Source organism: Epinephelus moara, chromosome 19 (assembly GCF_006386435.1).
Source record: "Epinephelus moara isolate mb chromosome 19, YSFRI_EMoa_1.0, whole genome shotgun sequence".
NCBI lineage: Eukaryota > Metazoa > Chordata > Actinopteri > Perciformes > Serranidae > Epinephelus > Epinephelus moara.
The window spans coordinates 30,356,859-30,374,803 of record NC_065524.1 but is presented as its reverse complement, the minus strand read 5'-3'; the positions used below and the strand labels follow the sequence as shown (position 1 = coordinate 30,374,803).

At 39.8% G+C, this 17,945-nt stretch overlaps 1 protein-coding gene across 2 annotated transcripts in view; it reads left to right on the top strand.

Moving 5' to 3' along the window:
* Nucleotides 1-396: 396 nt before the first annotated feature.
* LOC126406286 (bone morphogenetic protein receptor type-1A-like) overlaps nucleotides 397-17,945 on the top strand; it is a 70,138-nt gene continuing 52,589 nt past the window's right edge. For both annotated transcript variants that reach the window (XM_050070457.1, XM_050070456.1), the window contains exon 1: nucleotides 397-599. The gene's annotated coding sequence lies outside the window, so the exon portion shown is untranslated. The remainder of the gene's footprint in view (nucleotides 600-17,945) is intronic.

Sequence of the window (17,945 nt, the reverse complement as noted above, 5' to 3'; positions counted from 1 at the left end):
CCCTAATTTGCTAAAACCTCCAAATTCCCACAAAAAATAGGCTACAACATGACCTCATTGTCCTCAGTGGTGGCTGCAGCTCTACAAGGAACACTAAAATAAAGAAAAAGCAACACATAAGAAATGTCATGCCAATAAAGTTTATTGAATTAAATTGAATAGTAGAAAACTAAATATGCACATGTCACAACTTGTTAACACAGAAACTCCATTAGAAAATGTCCACTTTTAAACTCAACACCAATTTAAAGATACCTGAAAGGTGAAAACGCCGGCGCATGCGTGTTTGATCAAACCCACTCCAGCCGACCGGAAGTTCGGCCATTAGTTTTGCCCCACAGAGTGATCCACCGCTGCAGCACAGACGATCTTTGTCAGGCTGGTATTTGCTCTCCTCCATCATCAAACAGCCTGAACCGCAGACCGACTGAGCGGAGCGGAGGAGTGTGCAACGCTGAAAATATTACCACTAAAACGCTGGGAAATTACGCTTTTCTGCCCTGTTACTCTGGAGGGAATTTGGACTGGAGCTACTACGATGAAACAGCGTCAAAAGGAGCGTCACCATCACGGGGGAAATTAAGGAAAGAAGAAGAAAGGTAATACAAAACTTAATTCCCAGCCTGCGGGTCTGAGCCCGACTTTTGGGCTCCGTCTACACGCTGGAGTGAACGCAGTCTCTCGGGTTGGAGTGCTGAGTGTTTACGATTTGTCGAGTTTAAAAAAGCCGAACTTCTACACTTGACTGTGTGGATATTTTTTAAAGTTAATGTGTGCTATATTACACAAATGAGTTTATATGAAGGTTGTGGAAATAAGTTACCAATAACAGTTGGGAGTTCAGCGAACAGATTTTTTCCTTGTGAGTGTGTTGGCACCAGGACATAGACGGACCCTTTTGGCTGCTGTCGTGGAAAAAAAAGTTTACTCCACTTCTGCTGCAGCACAGACTCACTCATTTTAAGGCTTATAATAACAAATATAAAATTAAATTCACATTGTTTACACGGCTAATGTCTGCAGCAGGTTAAGTTTGTGTGGAGAAGGATAACTTGTTAGCCGCATTCCTCGGTTAGCTAACTTCGCTGCATAGTTTACATAGCTCGTCTATAATTATAGTAAAGCTTGAACGTGTGTTACCGAGCACACACACCAGTGAAAATGTTTTAATTTTAATCAGTTTTAAACCCAATAGTGAGGCTTTTCTCACTAAAGTGATAAAGCGATGCGAGCTAACGTTTAAGTTGTAGTGTAGTAACTTTAGTCAAGCTAACGGTAGCGATGCTAACGTTGCCTTTCAGTTAGCTCTGTAGGTGAGATAGTTTGTTGTTGACAAAGATGGATGCTTTTGTTGAGGCTGGTTATAATAATATGTTTATATTACTGGTGTTTAATCACTTTATGTAAGTTGTTTCTTTCATTAAAACACGGGTAGATGTTTATGTTGTTAGCATTGCATGCAAACTTTGCTAGGAAACGAACTTATGGCTGTTTACTAGCATTAATATTCAGATGTTTATCACAGTTAACAATCTAGTTAAAGCTGTATATGATTTTATTTTCGGGTTGGTAACCGGTGTGTTTACGAGCCTTTCTCGGTCACGTCTCTGTTGTTTATGCCGCCATGGCTGCATTATTTTCTGGGTCTGTTTGCTGATGTCCTGCTGCTCATAAATCAGTGTATTTACTAAAACAACACAGACGTATATTGACAGTGTGTAACTACATAGATTTATAAAGTTGATTTAAATGTTTAATTATATTAACTCTGTTTTAAGCACAAATGTTTCTTTACATAGCCTAGCTGTTTCCACACACATTTTGTGCTGCAACTAGGGATTATTTCCATTATCAGCTAATCTGTGTGTTATACTTTTCATCCTATTAGTCTATAAAACATCAGAAAATAGTAACAGAGTCCATCACAGTTTCCCAGAGTCCCAGGTGATGCCTTCAGGTGTCTTGTTATGTCCAAAACCCCACATATATGTCTTTAAAATAGATATAGAGCAAAGAAAGGCAGCAAATTCTCACATAGGATCAGCTGGAACCAGACAATGATTTAGAAAAAGAGAGAATTATTAAAGTTGTTATAGATTCACTTTACTGTCTTGTAACTAATTGATTAATCGAATAAGTATTTCAGTGTCCAAATGGGCTCAGAGGATTTGTGGGTGTGAATGCGCAAGCTGAATAGTTAATGCTACACTGCAATGCTTTCTTGAAACATTGAATAAAACCATTAATGTCTGAATGATGAGGAATATTTGAAGGGGTTTTGAAAAGCTACGCTACACTGCAGTGCTGGCTTTAATGTGTGTGAATCTCATTGAATAGTGGAATGACATTGGATCAGCTGGAACCAGAGGATGATTTAGAGAAAGATTTAAACTGTCACTTCATTATTAAAGTTGTGATTGATTCATTTTACTGTCTAGTAACTATTTGACTATTTCAACTGTAGGGCAGCAACTAACAATTATTTTTATTGTCAGTTAATCTGTTGATCATTTTATCATTAATCAATTAGTGCTTTGGGCTATAAAATGTCAGAAAAGAATGAAAAATTATGATCCATTTACTGTCATAGAGGAGGAAAGAAACCAGAAAATATTCACATTTAAAGAAGCTAGAATACGAGAACTTTGAGTTTTCTTTACTTTTTTTATTGGAAATTTCTCAAACTAATGAATTGATTATCAAATTATTTGCCAGTTAATTAAATTTTTGACTTCCAGGCCTAATCGATTAATCGTTGCATCTCTAGCCCACACTTTTTAAGCCTTTTTAAGGTGGTTTATTATCATTTATCATGTATATAAGACACAATATTTTCTGGTTTCAGTTTCAGAAATGTGAATAGTTGCTTCCTTTCTCTGTTTTGTGTCATCATGACTTGAATAAGTGTGGTGGATGGTATATTTATTATTTGTCAAGCTGTACAGTTAAGTGTCAGCAGTCTTTAAAGCACATTTAAATCATTAGAAAACAATATAACCGCATATATTGATAAGAATATTAGTTAGGATTTACTGGTTACTGTTTTTGACCATGTTAGTTTTGGGAAAACTTGTGAACTGAAGAATTTCAGTGATAGTTTGTGTATTCAGATCTTCATTGAAAATGAAAGGCTGTTTTACACAAATATTACTGATATAAAGTAAACAAGCCTCTAAAGCATCAGATAGCATTAGTTATCTAATGTGGTTGTCTGGTGTTGGTGCATGTACAGTATTATAAGACCTGTAGATCAGTTAAATTGACAGATGATAGCATTTGGGCCCCAGATTGTGCCCTTTAAATATCAGCTGTTTAATGCACATATGAGTCAGGCCTTTTATTTTTGAGTTTTGAATGTCTTTAAAGTTATAAATAAATGTGTCTTCTGATTCTGATTGGGAACCAAAATGGTCACGATCAGCTGGTTCAGTTTCCAGGAGCTGCTGGGTGACGTGTGGAAGGTTTGGTTTGAAGGTGGCGAGGATGAATGTGTGTCCTCAGCTGCAGTCTAAACAGGAAGCTGGTGTATTTGTCTGCTCATGGAAAACGAAGTACTTAAACTGTTGTGATGCTTGTTGTTTTAGTGGTGGTTTGAATTAATGCCTAACCTGATGCAGAAAGGGTTGGTCAAGTAATCATTCTGTGGATCAGTTTATCAGCTATTATTCTCATAATTGGCTCTTTTGAAGAGTCCATGAGCAGCGTCAGGTCCTCTGTGACCTTAGACTTTCCTGAATACACGATAATATTGTCCTAGTGGCTTCTACAATTGCTTATACTTAGACTAGGTGTGTTTGTATTCAGTGTGTGCTCAAATCAAGCGCTCCATGTTCACACATAAACTGTCTGATCAGTCACAGGCCGTTTGTTTCAACATTATCGTGACTTTATCCCTAATTTTTGCTCCTAAACAAGGAACATACAGGTGTCACGTTACTGCATTTTACCATGCCAGTGATTAATTTTTTTATTTAGTTGTAGAGTTAATGTCAGCCCAGTTGTATTTATAACCTTTTTATCATGATGTTTTCTAACCAAACAAGTGAAATAATGATAAAGGATTTCTCCATGTCAGTATTGGTCATAGTCATTTTATCCAAAACCATGAAGTTCAGTTAGACTAAAGTCATTCCAGGTGTTTAGTATTTGGTGTGTTTATTCTTCAGGTAACAAACCTATATTTAGAGTCCGCATCTGTGGAGTTGAATTTGTTTGAAAATGGGAAAATAGTCTTTTAAAAATCCATCGCAGCAAGTGTACTTCCTGCATAAAATGACTGCAGTTCAGGAAAAAGATATTCTTATTTGATGTTCCTGTTTTTGTACCAGCTTTGACGTCATAGTTTACATCACTGGTTCTTATTTTAAGTCCAGCTAAAATTAAAATGCATGTTTTTCTTTTTGCAACATCATATAGATCTGCTCTGTCAATCTGACAACCTGTGCTCTCTTTAAACATCAACAAAACAAGTCAGTTCATGTATCTGTTAACGTACTATTGTATTTATCATGTGTAAACAGACAACTTCTTTACATATAGACAAAACAAACATCATATTTTACACTATATTTTCACCATTCAGTTACTTGTGTGGTGACGTCTCTGCAGCAGCACTAACACAGGCAAACATTTTATCTACAATCATGGACACAGAACATGTCTGTTGAATAAACGTACACACTTGATAGCAGGGTTTTGCAGGCTTGATATAAAGTTAGCTCGTCAGCTGTAGCAGGTGCCTGCAAATGTGAACGTAGGTCAGGTAAAGGATACTTTCACAATTGATAAAGTCTGTCTTAAAGCAATATCCAGGTGTTTGTGTGAGTGTTGAAGCAGGTTTTGCTCACTGTGATCACCCCTTGTCTTCATACAGACCTCACATTTGCTTCACATAAACTTAAAAATGTCTTTTGTGTCCCCGATCACATGAGTAAGGGACCTTTTTATGTCCACTATGAACATGAGGAATGATTACAGCAAGCAAAACCTGTTTCAGTGTTCATATGGTAAACCTGTTGCCGTTGCCAGACGTCTGTTTACATTAATGCAATCACCCTATGGTGCGTTGGAGCATGACTTTAGGTGAAACAATCATGCTTGACTTGTATTGCTTGCAGGAAATGAACATGTAACGTAAAACAGACATAAATAGATCATTACAAACAGGTCTGCAGAGGCATTTTTTATATATCTAGGATGTCCTTTTCTCTGCCGTAGAATATTAATAAGTTTAAAAAACCCTGTGAGTCTTGTACACCCAGCTCTGCCCCAAAGACAGCTTGCACTTCTATATCTTTGCAGTCGTTTGCCTCCTCCCCTTTTACGAGGAATGGAACATATTGGAAGGGGGGGAGGTGTTGTTAGAAATTAAAATCTAGTATTATCCATATGCCAGACAGCTGTACATTCCACAGCCAAGCCCAGGATCTCTGTTACAGAAATAACAGTGACTGACTGACGGTGGGCGAGCCAGCGAGGCCACAACAAGAGAGGCAGAAAGAAGTTTTTGGGAAGTATTGTTTGAGAAAAAGACGAAATTAAAACAGAAGCACAGAGCAGATTTATTCAAGAGATGAATTTTCATCACCTCTTGCCTCTCCTTCATGTTTTTTTTGTTGTTGTTGGAAGTTGACGTGTTGTTGCAATCGTTTGTTTGATTAATCGATTAATTGTTTGGACGATGTTGTCTTAAAATGCCTTGTTTTTTAAAGAACTTTGGCTAAAGGACCTAAAGGGGACCTATTGTGCTTATGTTCAGGTTCATACTTGTATTTAAAGTTTCTACTTGAACATGTTTACACGCTTTAATGGTCATAAAACACTGTATATTTCTCATTCTCTTTGTGCTGGGAAACCTGTATTCACACTCTACTTTAGCACCTGTCTCTTAGTGCCCCCCCCTCCTGGGAAAAAAAGCAAAGTCTGCTCGGATTGGTCAGTGTTTCCGGGTCTTTCCATATCTTGGCGTCTCTGCGCCATCATTGCAGCCGGTGAATGACTGTAATGGAGATTAGGGACACTTTCCATGATGATAATTAATCAGTGAAAGCTTCCAAACACAACCGGACATGTTCAATAGGAATATGATCTGAAATCTGTGAGAAATTTACAATATCAACAACCAAGTTTACTTGTTTCATTTAAATTTGCATGTACATGTATGTTAGCAGCGTACTTGCAGCCGGGGACTGACTGTAACGCAGTATAGTGGTGAAAAATCACCAGTAAGAGCTTCTACACACAACTGGACATGTTCCAGCAGGAATACAACATGAAATCAGAGCGAAATTTGCAACATCTGCAACCAGGTTTCTATGTTCATCTGACGTTAGCATGTAGCTTCATGTAGCAGTGTAGGCTACATAATGTACAGACTTGCAGTAGCGTGCCTGGAGCAGATTACCTTAAAGGGAAACCCTGCACACTGTGATGTCATATTGTAGCTGGAGTAAAAAACTGTCAGAAATGAAGTATTCAGAGCGGTCTAAAACCTGAGGTACTTCCTCATACACTCAACTCCTTATTTTTAACTTTGGCCATGTTTTATATTAACAGCCTTCACTATAACACTATATATGAGACAGAAAATACAGAGCAGCATCATAGGCCCCCTTTAAATGATCAATCAGTTACCCAAGAAGTTGCAGATTCATTCACCGTCTATTTACTAATCCTTTAATCGACTAATTTTCTGCTCTCATTAAAACTTTTTCAAAAACGAATATGCATTTGGCCGAAAACTGTCGGTTTTGCCTTTGAGAAATGCGCACATTGCATTTGTTTTTCTGCTTCTGTGACTCATGTAACAACAAAACACAACAGCTGCAATTAATGCTGAAAACATCACTTTGAAATTGTTATTTATTTGTACATTTAAATATTTATCCAACCTATAAATTGCACAGATACATGGCTCTAGTTGGACTTATATTCTGCAGGCAGGATGACGCAGCAGTGGCATAAAATTCACCTTTTCCTCTGTAAGAAGTCCAACATGAGATAATTTAAATCAGACATATTCAAATTATAAAAGGTCATTGTCATTTATTCCCGTCCCCTCGTCGGCAGTGATGGACAGAGGTTAAAATACGTCTCAGCATACGTTTGTTTTCCATCCATCCTCCATCTCTCAGTCTCACTGAGGACACAGACGCCACGCTATCTCTCTCCCCTGATTATGTATCATGCTGTGATTAGTCTGTGTTGTCACTCAGTCTATACTGTGTGCTGTGTTTGTAGCTGCAGATCTATTCTCATAGAATGACACCACCTCTGCACTGGGACCAGACCAGTCTCCAGTAAAAGACCAGTTAATGCTGGTGGAGCCTGGCATGGCTGTTATTGGATAAATCAGATATCGGCCAGTAAAACTGTGTTCAGATGGACAGACATAGAGCTTCAGATCCCACATGTGATTGTGAGTTAAATTTTGCTGCATCAAAGTCCAGTGTCACCCAGTGACACACTCCAGTCGGCTATGGAAACACATTCTCCAGCTAAAATACCTTCTAGTGTGTGTCATGTAGGTTGTAGCTTGTGATGTGCAGCATGTTACTGGTAGCTTTTAGCTTGTAGTGTGTACCTTGAAGCTTGTATTGTGTAGTGTTGTGGTAATGATATTTATGATAACATGAAAAGTAGTATGAATTGCAGCCATAGACAAAATTGGTTTAATTGTTGTGATTTCTGGGTCTTTTTATCCTCAACTTGGTGAAATATGGTGTTGTAATATCCCCGCTTGCTGTTTCCTTCTTCCCACAATGTTTAGATATTCATATGGTTTGTTGTAGACTAACTTTTTATATCCATACTTTGTACACACGTTCAAATTCACTCCTTTTATTTTGGCTGGTGTCTGTCTTAATTTTACTTTCAGCTATGCTTTATGCAGGTCTATGTATGCCTGAAGTAAAAACACATCAACATGTTGCATCGTGGTTGATATCATGATGTGTATCTATATCAATATGACATTTCTGTCATGGAAATCTAATGTTTTTTTGTTTTGAATTTGTAGGACAGCATGGTTTGTCATGAGGCCACCCTGGTTCTCGTTGATGTCTAGTGTCTTGTAAGCCCACATGTTGAAGGACACTCAATCAAAAGAGTCTGCGCCTTCTGTACAAATTATATTATCATGACTGATAAGAAATCAACAGTTCAAAGATCTGAAAATAACCAGAATTTTACCAGAGCTTCCAGTTTGGCCTAATTTAACTCACAACATAGTTTTTCTTACATTAGCCATATTGTGATTAATAGTCTTACTTTAATGTGTAGTGATTTTTTAAAACTATTATCAAGAGGTATTTCTTCAACTGTATGATGATTTTGTAGTCATACCAATGAGGGTAGGGTAAATAACCAGGTGTTAGGTGTACCTAATAAACCGACAACTGAGTGTAAATCACATCATTGATTTCAGCCAATAGGGACGTCATGAGAACCAGTACGTTGACACCAAGTTGATGCTACAATTCAGAAAACTGTTGATTTCTTGGCTTCAAGAGCGCCGTGTATTCACACTATGCTACAAACTGCAGCAGCGTGATGGGGCGCTGAGGTTGGGTACTGAACTCTCTACTATTAAGGGTACTGACCGAACAAGGCCTGTATTACCAAGTACAGATTCACGTTAACTTAATCAGTGCCAGCTTTTCTTACCTAAGAGCACACCTTGGTGAGAACACCAGGTTCAGACAGGAAGCAGAAGCACCACAAAATTGGGATGCTGGCTACAGAGCTCTGCTGGGCGACTTCCTGGCTTTGGGGTGAAAATGGAGCTTCACAGAGCTGCCGGGTTAAGAAATGAGGCGGAAGCACCGTGACGTGCCTCTAGTCTCGAGGCCAGCCATCGGCTTCCCAGCGAGCCAAAACTATTGCTGTAGCACCGATAGTTTCAGTCTGTCTGCTCTGTTTTCTACTTTATTTTAAAAGAGCCTAACATGACTACTGTTTGTGATTGTGTTAATTAAATTACGTACTTATGCCACATATTTGTCAGATAGGATTTATGCACATAGGATTTATTGTTTTGTTTATCCTGTGGCATCAAATTGGGCATCGAGGACTGTGGAATTTCACTGGCACTGGTATGGACTACTAAATTTCTGGTATGGTGACATGCCTAGATCATAACACTGAAGAAATCTTATCTTATTCCCAAGATTTTCCTCTTCGGACCTATTTTGTATTACCACTTCTGTTTTCTGTTGCCTCTCATCTTGAAATTTCTCTGTTTCAATGCAACAGACTTTATTGTCTTCACCCACTGTGTTCTCACTCTGCTGCCAGAAGCAAAATTTAAACCAGGGACAAATATCGTTCATAAAAAATCAAAGAAAATCCCAAATAGTGCAAGCTATCAACATGTACTCCTCCTGCAGATTGCCACATTTTGTTTTGTTCCTTTCTCTTTGTTTTCTACATCTGTTTCTCCCTTTTTTCATAATTTTATTGTCTCTTTATTAGAAACAGCACCAGATATCACTTACAAAAGAATCAGCTTGTGTTTTGCACATTCAAACTATGACTAACGATAACTTACAATGACTATGTGGATTTGGAAATTGGCAGATAATGCAGTTACGTTGCTCGGTGTCTTGAGCTCACAAACGCAGATCTTTCTTTTCTGAGTGTAGTCGGCAGTCTTGACCTACAAGATCTCTCATTTCTTTCTTCTCTTCATTCCTCTTTTCAGTTTCTCCCTCCTTCCCGGTCTGCTTCGTCTCAGTTTTCTCTCTCCTGGGAGTGTTTCTCAGCTCGGGGATCTCTCTCCTTCCCTCTGCTCTATTTCTATCCCCCCTTTTTTTCCTCTGTTTCTCCTTTTCTTCCCTCCTCCACCTCTCCCTCTCTCGGAGTGTGTTTCCAGTCTTGGAGGCTGAGGATCAGATTACTCAGGGAGTCTCGGAGGCTCTCTGGCGAGGTGGCAGTGGAGGTGGAGGAGGGATGGAGGGAGGAGGTAGGGAAGGAGATCAGGTTTCACATCTCCAGCGCTCTCCTCTGTCTGCCTTGCCTCCCTCCTCCTCCTCTTCCCCCCGGCGGCCTGGAGACAGAGTGGCTGAGCCGGGGAGGAAAACATGCAATCCACCCCTCTCCTCCTCCTCCTCCTCCTCCTCCTCCTCCTCCTCCATACGTCCAGCCTCTTTGCTGCAGCACAGCAGATAAATAAAGGCAGTAAATGGGGAGCCGAGCACATAGAGGGACGATTCTTCACCTCCTCCACCTCCTTCACCTCCCCCCTCCATCCCTGCAGAGATATTTTATATCCTGCACCGTGTGTTTTCATTCTCCTGGATGTGTGGCAAAGGTGAAACAGCTTCAGGGAGACTTTAGTTTCTTGAGACGACCAAAGCAGAGGATCAAACCTGGATTCAGGAATCAGGAAAATGTGTATGTGGAAGCAGAGTCAGAGGGGCGGCTCCAGTAGTGGTTGGAGTGTAGTTGTGAGACACTTGTGGCTTTAGCGGGAGCAGTAGTAATCTCTGTTTAATGGGTCTGTGTCTTGTTTGTTTTGGAGATTTTGCCTTTGCGCTCTTTCCTTTGCAAAGCTTTGGAAGAAAGATTATTTGTATTTATGTCCACTGAGATTAACTGGAGCAATAAAATATGGACAAATGAATTTGGAAAGTGTACAATTAAGGAAGCTATTGTTTCCAAAGTGCAGAAATATGATGTGTCTACTTTGGTATCTGTCCGAGAGAACGACTCTATCTATGATTATTTAAGTAGTGGACGATCTCTCTTCGCTCTACCCCTTCCGTACCGGTTCAATCTACCTGTTCATTTTTGTAATTAACTATTTCTATTAATGGAAAATGTGCGCAGTAGATCTCAGACTTTGGCCAAGGAGGTGTGCTGAGTCTTATTAAACACTGTTTAGTCAGTGATAGCTGGTTGCTATCAAAGAAATCACATAAACTCAACTAAAATGGGTGCCAGATTACTGTATACCATGTAAAAGCTCGATCTAGTTATTTACAGTAAACCAGTTATTACTAGGCCATGGTGCTATGGGTAAGTATGTTTTCACGATAAAAATTTTCAGTAGATATTTATTATTAGCCCAAAAAAAAAAAATATATATATATATATCAATCATTATTTCTTTCAAGTTTAAACTATTAGGCCTGTTCATTGTGAGAAAATAAATTTCCCAAACAGCAGAACAACTCACAAATCTGAGGTAGATTCAAAACAACTATAATCAAAATAATGTTAATTGACAATAACTTTTGGACAGACTGTCAGTATTTTAGTAGTTTTACACCCATAGTATGTAATTTGTGATGTTTCCCAATCAAAGCAATAACAGAAGATGAACTTCTGAGGATGTCGTAAGGTAGCGTGGGATCATTCATTGTTAATGGAAATTTATCTGAAATGACTCAGGCAGAAATCATGTTCACGGAGGAGTTAATGTATTTAAGTTTAGTCATGTCATTCTAATAAGATGGCCGCAAGCCTGTCACATTAATTTGATAACTTAGCATTAGATGAGTCAGTTATACAGCTGCTGTTGTAAAAGATATGTGGTGAATACAATCACGGGGGCGCCCGGTGCTGTTATCTGTGATCAAAGCAATCACACTAAAAATAGCTTTATGAGCGTTATTGTGCTTGGTCCTCTTCTTCTTTTGGTTTAAGGTTCTTCTTCTGGTGTTTAACATGGAGTGCTGCCACCCTCTATGGGCGAATGGCTGGTTTAATGATATTGAAGTATCAAACGTTTATTTCTCTGTTGAGTAAAAATATATTGAGATAATTAGAATTATCGTTTTATCACCCAAAGCTGTTATGTACTAATTTGTCGTCAAAACCACACCCACATATATAAAAAAAACAAATGCGAAATAGAGCACTTAAAAGAGCATGAATTACAGGTGTAGTGAGCATGAAAATAATGAACATAACAGTAAAGTCTGGCACTCCAAGGATTATTAGCCTGCACACTACAGCAGTGCACTAAAGTAGGGGAGCACAAATGACTTGATACACCTCCACCTCTACTGAGCCCATTTTCTAGTTTCCCTATTTAGTCCAAGTATTTCCTAATGTTTGAAGTTTTTGCCAAGGCGTCAGTATCGAGATATACACTCAAACCATGTATTATCACTAAACTAAATCAATGGTTCTCTGCTTTTGTACTGCACTTTAAAGACACGGTCTGGCTTACATGCCATGTGATATTTACTCTGTCTGTTCAGTCAGTCAGGACAGAATAGTTTAATTTTTGCAGTCAAACAGACAGTGATGCTTCCGTCTTTGGTCTCAGCTGAAGGTCGAAGCAGCCTCCATGTTCACTGTCTCCAGCGGCAGCCTCCAGCTGTCCTTTAATGGTATTGATCTCTGCTTTAAATACACCCAGCCCATCCCAGTGAATAATTCAGATCCACCTCACCACAGTGGCTCAATGTGTAGGAGAGAAAACATCCCCCTTATTATAAAGGAGGGCGTTAGGGATGAAGCCTGTCAGGGACGGGCCTTCTCTCTCTTTACACCCGCTGTGAAAATCTGATTATTTGTGGCCATGTGTGATTTTGTGTGGTCATGTGACGGCAGTGCAGGGCAGCGAGCAGGACGGCATTCCTCAAGAGATCAGAAAAGCTGGAGTGTCCCTGTAATGCTTTCTCTTCCCTCAAACATTACAGAACAATGGCTTTGTAGTATTTTGACTGTAGTGGATAATTTGAGCTGTGTTTGGGCTGTTGTCGTGCACAGTGTGTGTCACCCGGAGGTCAGTTTGGTCTCAGTGAAACATCTTATGTACACTGTTGTGTCTTCAGCACAGGTGATCATTTCCTTTTCTGGTACACAGCATTTTTTTGGGTGTAAATTTGGTACCAAAGAATGATCCAGAGAGATTGCTAAATCCTTGAACGATGCCCTTTGTTGTAGTTGATTTTACTGTTGGTTATGTGCAACAAACATTGCTAGTATTGAAACATCTGTCCATTAATCAATTAATCAATCAACAGAAAATTAATCGACAGTTACTTTCATTTCATGAATCATTTAAAAGAGCACTCCTGTAACATCTTCGGACTCATGGGGGACGGTTTTAAATAGACAAACAAAACAAACAATTAATAGTTGCAGCAGAACCAGATATATATTGTTTTGATTCCTCAACTTCTAACACCTACATTACCCACAATGCAACTTGACTGCTGACAGTGTATGTTATGTTGTTAGCAGCTAATGTAGCTACTGCAGATACAGAAGTCTCACTTCTTTCTTACTTCACACCTTCTGTTTTTGTTTTTATTTTTGAAAGCTTGTTGTCTTCACCCGATAATGAAACGAGTGACATATATCAGACTCCACACAGCTCGCTCTGGAGTCACTAATGCTGTGTTCACACTAAGAGCGATAAAGTAACAGTGTGGCCAGCTACATTATCGTTGAATAGCGGTAGAAGTGCTGCTCAAACGCATGTTATAGCCTAGTAGTTATGTCGTCACTGTGCTTCTGTGTGCCTGCTTCCTGCCACAAAGTAACCCGACTGAACGCAATCTGAAGTTTGTATTTGGCCAAAAAATATCTATGCATATGACCAGTGTCTGAGCCTCATTTTAACATCACACTTTGCTGCCTGATGGCGTCCTGGTGTGCACCGTAATGTGCGTAAAGCTAGCATAGCATCAGCTAATTAAGCTAAATATCTCGGTACCACAGCTAGAAACAAAAACATATGATTGGTCACTTGATCCCGCTATTGGAGCACTGAAAAAAGTTAAGGTCAGCTCAGCTTTGACTTGTAGCACATCACACCTGTCCGCAGTGTTTCAAGCGTCAGTTTGTAGCTTCGTGTCACCAGCTTCTTTGGAAAATGACTTGTAGCCTATTGCTGTGTTGGAATCTATTAAAAGAAAATTCTTAAGTTTCACTTTCTCCAATGTGAAGATACTGACCTCTGCTTTCTATGAGTGTAAACGGAATATTTTTTTGGTTTTGGATTGTTTAACGGACAGAGCAGTTTATTAAAAGGTGCTATATACCAGTGCTTCCCAACCTTTTTCCTTCAGGGACCCCTTTTCTATCATTGCGTAAACGAACTACCCCTGAGGAACTGACATATTGTATGGATATTTCACATTATACTCTATGCATAACAGTATAGAACAACTGATAGACTGTACAATGAACCCAAATAGTGACTGCAATAACTACAGAAGTTAAACCAGAGCACAGCATGGAGGTCTTTAGACGTCTCGAGTTCCTTCTTCATTCTTGAGCGGGATTTGCTTTTCTTTGCTCAGTAATCCTGCGGCCTGATAGATGCAGTGATCCTTCTGAAGTGACAGTGGCCCCTGACCTCCATCCTGACCCCTGACCCCTGAACCCCCTGTCAGCTCGCCACTAAAAGAGCTGTCTCCTCCTCACGTGGATTAGACCGTCTGAACAACTTTATGGTGATTTTCCTTATTCATACAAGATAATACTGTCAGCTGTCGAGTTAGAGCATTTTCAGGACGCTTCTAAGTGGTGAGGTGAGGCTGGATGATGCGTTTGTGGTCAAAATCTGCTCCCATGGCTAAATGAATTGTGTAAAAGAGTTTGTGTAAATATAGTGGTTCATGACAGGGAATTTATGTTGGGAATACAGAATAAGCCAGATATACTTATTGTTGAAGCTCTAGTTGCATATTAGTAAGATGTTAAAACTGTGAGGACCAGCAGTCACATAGCCGTCTTAGTGTTGGTGGTTTAGGTGAAACTGCTCATTGTAAATTAGTTTATGATGACCTGCTGCGCTCTGTACAGTCAGTAATCTGGTGCTTACAGAAGTTAAACTGAGAGACTTTCGGATCGGCTTAAAACGGGTTTACATGTGGGTGCTTAGTATTTGAGTTTGTGTATGGTCAGATTTTCTTTTGCTGTTTTAATGAACTTCCGTGTCTTTGCTAACTCGGCTTTAGATTACGGCTGCACAATTAATCGAATATTAATATCAATCATGACTTTGGCTTCCCATAATTAAATGAACATGACTGTCTGCGATATTGACGTTTAAAATGCGTAATGAAAACTTTGCCGCATATCAAAATAAGTGCACCCTAAACTAACAGCCATGGCAGCTGTTGTGCTGCATGTGCGCACCCTAAAGCAGCCTGTGAAAAACTTTTAAGAGTAATATACAACATACAGCAGACGGGCAAAACAGAAGTCATATGTCTGGAGCAGAAGCAAAGAGCCTTATTCTGAATATTTTGCCAATTTTTCAATATAAAACATAACCGTCAGTCCTGATTTCAGGTGCCTCAAAACTCTGAATGAAAGGAAAACTGACACTCAAACTATCAAAGCTTTTTCTGAGAGGAAATCATGATGGTGTGTTTCATAGGGAAAGTTTATCGTCCTATTTGTTTGTTTGAATCTTCACTCTTCAGACACCCTGTTTCTGTTTGTTAGCAGCCATCACCAGGCTGACACACTGCAGGACGGTGGCTTTCAGGCCAAACTGTTTTATATTCTTGGCCGCCCTGCAGGCTGCAGCTATGAGGAAATATCTGTCCTCCTCGCTGAGTTTTCCCACTCCGCCTGTGCTCCTGTGAAAGCAGCACCATTCCCTCCCTCTCTCCCTCCCTCCCCGCCTCCTCCTTTCTGGTCTTTAATTTCAATTAGCTCTGGCTGCTGGTTGACTTTGATGGCATTAGTCTCTCCTCCCAGCCTCCACACTCGTCCCTCTGCTCTCGTCTTCCTCTGTTGGTTTTGCAAAAGCCGGCGGCTTTAACTGCTGCGATCAGAATCTGAACGCTTCGCTTCCACTTCCTGCCAGAGTCCAGCCCGCCATGCAACCCAACAGCCACACACACACACACACACACACCACACTGAAGACTCTGCATGGCCCGCAGTGGCTGTTTATGGGAAATCGTAGGTGGGCCTTCCTGCTCGCAACACACAATTAAGTGATTGACAGGATACAGAACATCTTATGATGTTTCCCAGCAACAGGATGCTCTTATTGGACTAAAACAGCAACACAGAGGAGGAAACAAACTGATGTGTTTGGTCCTTTTACTGCAGGTGAGGTGAATCGATCATTCAATTTTAGATTTATATTCTAAACGTCCAAGCAATGAGAAAGCAAATGAGGTTTTCTGAAACTCTTAATGACACGAGCAGTGTGCTTTTCATGTAGAAAGGCACATTTAAGGACAAACACGGGCGGTAATATATTTTGCTGTAAAGTAATTGTTTTCACTGATAACAGGCTTGAGTAGAAAGTTTGCTTGCAGGGTTTTAAGATAAACAAGTTGGAGTAGAGAGTTATGGTCAGGTGACAGAGGTGTTGCTGTGAGAGCAAAAAAATATATATAAAAGTTGAAGTAAATGTAAGTTTTCTGTTTATTGTCTAGTTGGATAATCGATGTGAATATTGCCGCCTGTTATCACTGATTTGAGGTGTACCTACTTCCCAAACTCAAAGGTGACGTCTGCAAATATCCTGTGTTGTTTGAGCATCGGTCCAAACTCAGTTTACAGTAAGGGGACATTGATTGGGACAGATGCACCTGCAGTGACAGCAGAAAAACATTTCCCACTGCTGATAAATGTCCGTTTGAGCTCAAACTGCAGAATATGAGTCTGTGTTTGTTCTCTTGAGCTCCACTGTCAGTCTCGGCTTGTAGTTGTGTGTTTATGCACCATCACAGCCTGCATACCTCCGCCTCCCTGCCCTCCCTACGTGAGGAGGACTGGTTTCACAGCTTTCCTGTCAGACTGTGGTTTCACACCTTCATCTGACACATAGCTCCAACGCATTTAGGAATTTACATTCAGCCATCAGCTGCCTCTGCGTAGTTCATGCTTCACAACAGACGAGAAATCTGGAACCGACTCCAGTTGCTTATCTGCTAAAATTACTGGGTTTCATACAGACAGAAATGTAGGGAAGGTTTTACTTGGAAATAACCAAACTTTGCTTTTTTTTTAAAAAAAGTTAGAGCAAAACATCCTTCATAGCTGACAGTAAAAATGTCAGTGAGTAAAGTAATATCACACTGCCTGAGCAGATTTGGAAATGTCTGAAGAACAAAAGTACAAAAAGTATTTGTTTTCCTCCTCATATTTAACATGTTAAACTATAAGGTCACATGCTTGTTTTTAAACACAAAAATCTGGTTTGCCCTGTACTGTACGTCATATTAGTTGCTTTTATACGGTTCATTTACAACTGACTAATGGTGAATTAAAGTGACATAAATCATGTTGGCAGTTGTGTTTTGAAAACATCTGATTGTAATCTTTGAATATGCTCAGGAGATCAGGGTGTGGAGGATGAAGTGTTAATGCTGATGAAGTGAAAGTGAGTCTGTCAAAGGAGGAGAAATGTCCAGTAAAGGCGAGATCATTGTGCAGCTTCCTGTTCCCCTGTGTTTCTCTCACACTGCTGGGCCTCCTTTAAACAGCTGGTTGTTGTGTTTCAGAGTGTAAACAGTCCAGAGTGATGCTGCTGCAGCTTTTATGGAGGCTGAACTGTTGGTGCAGAAAATACTCATCATCATCTGACTGGATGACAGGCTGGCTTTCATTTATTTTTATATATACTGTACGTATACATGCACCTAAACAGAAAGGTTAGGTGCTCCAGTGCGACCAATGTGAAAAGTTAGTCTGAAGCCCCGAGTAAAGAAATGCAATAGAGTACAGTAAAGAAACGTAGTGGAGTAAAGAAAGGAATGCAGCAGAGGACACTAAAGAAACACAGTAGAGTACAGTAAAGACAGAAACTCGGTTGAGTGCAGTAAAGAAACTCAGTAGAGTACAGTAAAGAAACACAGTAGAGTACAGTAAAGACAGAAACTAGGTTGAGTGCAGTAAAGAAACTCAGTAGAGTACAGTAAAGAAACACAGTAGAGTACAGTTAAGACAGAAACTTGGTAGAGTACAGTAAAGAAACTCAGTAGAGTACAGTAAAGACAGAAACTCGGTTGAGT